Below are 7570 nucleotides of genomic sequence, written 5' to 3'. Positions count from 1 at the left end.
TGTAGAAAACCAGATCATATCTGATTAATTGCAGCATCCATTTTATCTGGCCCAAATCTGCAGAATACTACTTATGATATACGCAAATATACATAGAGCAGTTGTCATTTCTTATTCACAAATAGATATCTTTAAAAATCAGATCATATCTGCACAGATGATTATTTGCAGCATCCCTTTTATCTGGATCAAATCTGCAGATTACGTCTATGATATGCGTGAATACATAGAGCAATCGTCATTTCTCATTCACAAACAGATATCTTTAAAAAAACTAGATCATATCTGCACAGATGATTATTTGCAGCACCCCTTTTATTTTGACCAAATCTGCAGATTACGACCTGTAATATACGTAAATATACATAGAGCAGTTGTCATTTCTCATTCACAAACAGATATCTTTAAAACACCAAATAATATATATTCATAGATGATTATTGGAAGCATCCTTTTTATCCGGACTAAATCTGCAGATTACGTCTATGATATGCGTGAATACATAAAGCAGTCGACATTTTACATTTGCAAGCAGATATCTTTGAAAACCAGATCCTATCTGCAAAGATGCGTATTTGCAGTATCCCTTACATCTGGACCAAATCTGCAGATTACGTTCTGTAATATGCGTGCATACATACGGCAGTCGTCATTTCTCATTCACAAACAAATATTAATAAATAACCAGATCATATCTGCACAGATATTATTCACAGCATCCCTTTCATCCAGACTAAATCTGCAGATAACTTCTTGTGATATGCGTGAATACATAGAGCAGTCGTCATTTCTCATTCACAAACAGATATCTTTAAAAAAACTAGATCATATCTGCACATATGATTATTTGCAGCTCCCCTTTTATTTTGACCAAATCTGCAGATTATGACTTGTAATATACGTAAATATACATAGAGCAGTTGTCATTTCTCATTCACAAACAGATATCTTTAAAACACCAAATAATATATATTCATAGATGATTATTCGCAGCATCCCTTTTATCCGGACTAAATCTGCAGATTACGTCTATGATATGCGTGAATACACAGAGCAGTTGTCATTTCTCATTCACAAACAGATATTTTTAAAACACCAAATCATATCTGCAAAAATGATTATTTGCAACATCTGGATCAAATCTGCAGATTGCGTCTTGAGATATGCGCGAATACAAAGAAGCAGTCGTCAGTTCTCATTCACATACAGATATCTGTAGAAAACTAGATCATATCTGCACAGATGATTATTTGCAGCATCCCTTTTATCTGGACCAAATCTGCAGATTACGTCTATGATATGCGTGAATACATAGAGCAATCGTCATTTCTCAGTCACAAACAGATATCTGAAGAAAACTAGATCATATCTACACAGATGATTATTTGCAGCATCCTTTTTATCTGGACCAAATCAGCAGTTTATGTCTTGTGATATGCACGAATACAAAAGGAGCAGTTGCCATTTCTTATTAACAAACAGATATCTTTAAAACACCAAATCATATATATTTACAAATGATTATTCGAAGCTTACCTTTTATCTGGGCCAAATCTTCAGAATACGACTTTTAATATACGTAAATATACATAGAGCAGTTGTCATTTCTTATTCACAAATAGATATCTTTAAAAATCAGATCATATCTGCACAGATGATTATTTGCCGAATCCCTTTTATTCAGACCAAATCTGCAGATTACGTCTGTGCTATGCGTGAATACATAGAGCGATTGTCATTTCTTATTCACAAACAGATATCTGTAGAAAACCAGATCATATCTGATTAATTGCAGCATCCATTTTATCTGGCCCAAATCTGCAGAATACTACTTATGATATACGCAAATATACATAGAGCAGTTGTCATTTCTTATTCACAAATAGATATCTTTAAAAATCAGATCATATCTGCACAGATGATTATTTGCAGCATCCCTTTTATCTGGATCAAATCTGCAGATTACGTCTATGATATGCGTGAATACATAGAGCAATCGTCATTTCTCATTCACAAACAGATATCTTTAAAAAAACTAGATCATATCTGCACAGATGATTATTTGCAGCACCCCTTTTATTTTGACCAAATCTGCAGATTACGACCTGTAATATACGTAAATATACATAGAGCAGTTGTCATTTCTCATTCACAAACAGATATCTTTAAAACACCAAATAATATATATTCATAGATGATTATTGGAAGCATCCTTTTTATCCGGACTAAATCTGCAGATTACGTCTATGATATGCGTGAATACATAAAGCAGTCGACATTTTACATTTGCAAGCAGATATCTTTGAAAACCAGATCCTATCTGCAAAGATGCGTATTTGCAGTATCCCTTACATCTGGACCAAATCTGCAGATTACGTTCTGTAATATGCGTGCATACATACGGCAGTCGTCATTTCTCATTCACAAACAAATATTAATAAATAACCAGATCATATCTGCACAGATATTATTCACAGCATCCCTTTCATCCAGACTAAATCTGCAGATAACTTCTTGTGATATGCGTGAATACATGGATCAGTTGTCATTTCTCATTCACAAACAGATATTTTTAAAACACGAAATCATATCTGCAAAAATGATTATTTGCAACATCTGGATCAAATCTGCAGATTGCGTCTTGTGATATGCGTGAATACGAAGGAGCAGTCGTCACTTTTCATTTACAAACAGATATCTTCAGAAATAAGATTATATCTGCACAGATGATTATTTGCAGCATCCCTTTTATCTGGACCAAATCTGCAGATACGTCTTGTGATATGCGTGAATACATAGAGCAGTCGTCATTTCTCATTCACAAACAGATATCTTTAAAAAAACTAGATCATATCTGCACAGATGATTATTTGCAGCACCCCTTTTATTTTGACCAAATCTGCAGATTACGACTTGTAATATACGTAAATATACATAGAGCAGTTGTCATTTCTCATTCACAAACAGATATTTTTAAAACACCAAATCATATCTGCAAAAATGATTATTTGCAACATCTGGATCAAATCTGCAGATTGCGTCTTGAGATATGCGCGAATACAAAGAAGCAGTTGTCAGTTCTCATTCACAAACAGATATCTGTAGAAAACTAGATCATATCTGCACAGATGATTATTCGAAGCATCCCTTTTATCTGGACCAAATCTGCAGAATACGACTTTTAATATACGCAAATATACATAGAGCAGTTGTCATTTCCCATTCACAATCAGATATCTCTAGAAAATCGCCGATTCACAGATATCTGTAGAAAACCAGATCATATCTGCACAGATGATTATTTGCAGCATCCCTTTCATCCGGACCAAATCTGCAGATTACGTCTGTGATATGCGTGAATACATAGAGCAATCGTCATTTCTCATTCACAGATATCTGTAGAAAACCAGATCATATCTGAACAGAGGATTATTTGCAGCATCTCTTTTATCTGGTCCAAATCTGCAGAATACGACTATTGATATACGCAAATATACATAGAGCAGTTGTCATTTCTCATTCACAAACAGATATCTTTAAAACACCAAATAATATATATTCATAGATGATTATTGGAAGCATCCTTTTTATCCGGACTAAATCTGCAGATTACGTCTATGATATGCGTGAATACATAAAGCAGTCGACATTTTACATTTGCAAGCAGATATCTTTGAAAACCAGATCCTATCTGCAAAGATGCGTATTTGCAGTATCCCTTACATCTGGACCAAATCTGCAGATTACGTTCTGTAATATGCGTGCATACATACGGCAGTCGTCATTTCTCATTCACAAACAAATATTAATAAATAACCAGATCATATCTGCACAGATATTATTCACAGCATCCCTTTCATCCAGACTAAATCTGCAGATAACTTCTTGTGATATGCGTGAATACATAGAGCAGTCGTCATTTCTCATTCACAAACAGATATCTTTAAAAAAACTAGATCATATCTGCACATATGATTATTTGCAGCTCCCCTTTTATTTTGACTAAATCTGCAGATTATGACTTGTAATATACGTAAATATACATAGAGCAGTTGTCATTTCTCATTCACAAACAGATATCTTTAAAACACCAAATAATATATATTCATAGATGATTATTCGCAGCATCCCTTTTATCCGGACTAAATCTGCAGATTACGTCTATGATATGCGTGAATACACAGAGCAGTTGTCATTTCTCATTCACAAACAGATATTTTTAAAACACCAAATCATATCTGCAAAAATGATTATTTGCAACATCTGGATCAAATCTGCAGATTGCGTCTTGAGATATGCGCGAATACAAAGAAGCAGTCGTCAGTTCTCATTCACATACAGATATCTGTAGAAAACTAGATCATATCTGCACAGATGATTATTTGCAGCATCCCTTTTATCTGGACCAAATCTGCAGATTACGTCTATGATATGCGTGAATACATAGAGCAATCGTCATTTCTCAGTCACAAACAGATATCTGAAGAAAACTAGATCATATCTACACAGATGATTATTTGCAGCATCCTTTTTATCTGGACCAAATCAGCAGTTATGTCTTGTGATATGCACGAATACAAAAGGAGCAGTTGCCATTTCTTATTAACAAACAGATATCTTTAAAACACCAAATCATATATATTTACAAATGATTATTCGAAGCTTACCTTTTATCTGGGCCAAATCTGCAGAATACGACTTTAATATACGTAATATACATAGAGCAGTTGTCATTTCTTATTCACAAATAGATATCTTTAAAAATCAGATCATATCTGCACAGATGATTATTTGCCGCATCCCTTTTATTCAGACCAAATCTGCAGATTACGTCTGTGCTATGCGTGAATACATAGAGCATTGTCATTTCTATTCACAAACAGATATCTGTAGAAAACCAGATCATATCTGATTAATTGCAGCATCCATTTTATCTGGCCCAAATCTGCAGAATACTACTTATGATATACGCAATATACATAGAGCAGTTGTCATTTCTTATTCACAAATAGATATCTTTAAAATCAGATCATATCTGCACAGATGATTATTTGCAGCATCCTTTATCTGGATCAAATCTGCAGATTACGTCTATGATATGCGTGAATACATAGAGCATCGTCATTTCTCATTCACAAACAGATATCTTTAAAAAATAGATCATATCTGCACAGATGATTATTTGCAGCACCCTTTTATTTGACCAAATCTGCAGATTACGACTGTAATATACGTAAATACATAGAGCAGTTGTCATTTCTCATTCACAAACAGATATCTTTAAAAAAATAATATATTCAAGATGATTATTGAAGCATCCTTTTATTGACTAAATCTGCAGATTACGTCTATGATATGCGTGAATACATAAGCATCGTCATTTTCATTCACAACAGATATCTTTAAAAAACTAGATCTATCTGCACAGATGATATTTGCAGCACCCTTTTATTTGACCAAATCTGCAGATTACGACCTGTAATATACGTAATATACATAGAGCAGTTGTCATTTCTCATTCACAAACAGATATTTTAAAAACCAATCATATCTGCAAAAATGATTATTTGCAACATCTGGATCAAATCTGCAGATTGCGTCTTGGATATGCGCGAATACAAAGAAGCAGTCGTCAGTTCTCATTCACAAACAGATATCTGTAGAAAACTAGATCATATCTGCACAGATGATTATTCGAAGCATCCTTTTATCTGGACCAAATCTGCAGAATACGTCTGTGATATGCGTGAATACATAGAGCAATCGTCATTTCTCATTCACAGATATCTGTAGAAAACCAGATCATATCTGATTAATTGCAGCATCCATTTTATCTGGCCCAAATCTGCAGAATACTACTTATGATATACGCAAATATACATAGAGCAGTTGTCATTTCTTATTCACAAATAGATATCTTTAAAAATCAGATCATATCTGCACAGATGATTATTTGCAGCATCCCTTTTATCTGGATCAAATCTGCAGATTACGTCTATGATATGCGTGAATACATAGAGCAATCGTCATTTCTCATTCACAAACAGATATCTTTAAAAAAACTAGATCATATCTGCACAGATGATTATTTGCAGCACCCCTTTTATTTTGACCAAATCTGCAGATTACGACCTGTAATATACGTAAATATACATAGAGCAGTTGTCATTTCTCATTCACAAACAGATATCTTTAAAACACCAAATAATATATATTCATAGATGATTATTGGAAGCATCCTTTTTATCCGGACTAAATCTGCAGATTACGTCTATGATATGCGTGAATACATAAAGCAGTCGACATTTTACATTTGCAAGCAGATATCTTTGAAAACCAGATCCTATCTGCAAAGATGCGTATTTGCAGTATCCCTTACATCTGGACCAAATCTGCAGATTACGTTCTGTAATATGCGTGCATACATACGGCAGTCGTCATTTCTCATTCACAAACAAATATTAATAAATAACCAGATCATATCTGCACAGATATTATTCACAGCATCCCTTTCATCCAGACTAAATCTGCAGATAACTTCTTGTGATATGCGTGAATACATGGATCAATTGTCATTTCTCATTCACAAACAGATATTTTTAAAACACGAAATCATATCTGCAAAAATGATTATTTGCAACATCTGGATCAAATCTGCAGATTGCGTCTTGTGATATGCGTGAATACGAAGGAGCAGTCGTCACTTTTCATTTACAAACAGATATCTTCAGAAATAAGATTATATCTCCACAGATGATTATTTGCAGCATCCCTTTTATCTGGACCAAATCTGCAGATACGTCTTGTGATATGCGTGAATACATAGAGCAGTCGTCATTTCTCATTCACAAACAGATATCTTTAAAAAACTAGATCATATCTGCACAGATGATTATTTGCAGCACCCCTTTTATTTTGACCAAATCTGCAGATTACGTCTATGATATGCGTGAATACATAGAGCAATCGTCATTTCTCATTCACAAACAAATATCTTTAAAAAAACTAGATCATATCTGCACAGATGATTATTTGCAGCACCCCTTTTATTTTGACCAAATCTGCAGATTACGACCTGTAATATACGTAAATATACATAGAGCAGTTGTCATTTCTCATTCACAAACAGATATTTTTAAAACACCAAATCATATCTGCAAAAATGATTATTTGCAACATCTGGATCAAATCTGCAGATTGCGTCTTGAGATATGCGCGAATACAAAGAAGCAGTCGTCAGTTCTCATTCACAAACAGATATCTGTAGAAAACTAGATCATATCTGCACAGATGATTATTCGAAGCATCCCTTTTATCTGGACCAAATCTGCAGAATACGACTTTTAATATACGTAAATATACATAGATCAGTTGTCATTTCTTATTCACAAACAGATATCTGTAGAAAACCAGATCATATCTGCACAGATGATTATTTGCAGCATCCCTTTCACCCGGACCAAATCTGCAGATTACGTCTGTGATATGCGTGAATACATAGAGCAATCGTCATTTCTCATTCACAGATATCTGTAGAAAACCAGATCATATCTGATTAATTGCAGCATCC

Source organism: Nasonia vitripennis (genome assembly GCF_009193385.2).
Source record: "Nasonia vitripennis strain AsymCx chromosome 4 unlocalized genomic scaffold, Nvit_psr_1.1 chr4_random0006, whole genome shotgun sequence".
Classification (NCBI taxonomy): Eukaryota; Metazoa; Arthropoda; class Insecta; order Hymenoptera; family Pteromalidae; genus Nasonia; species Nasonia vitripennis.
Note: the sequence above shows the minus strand (reverse complement) of the source record.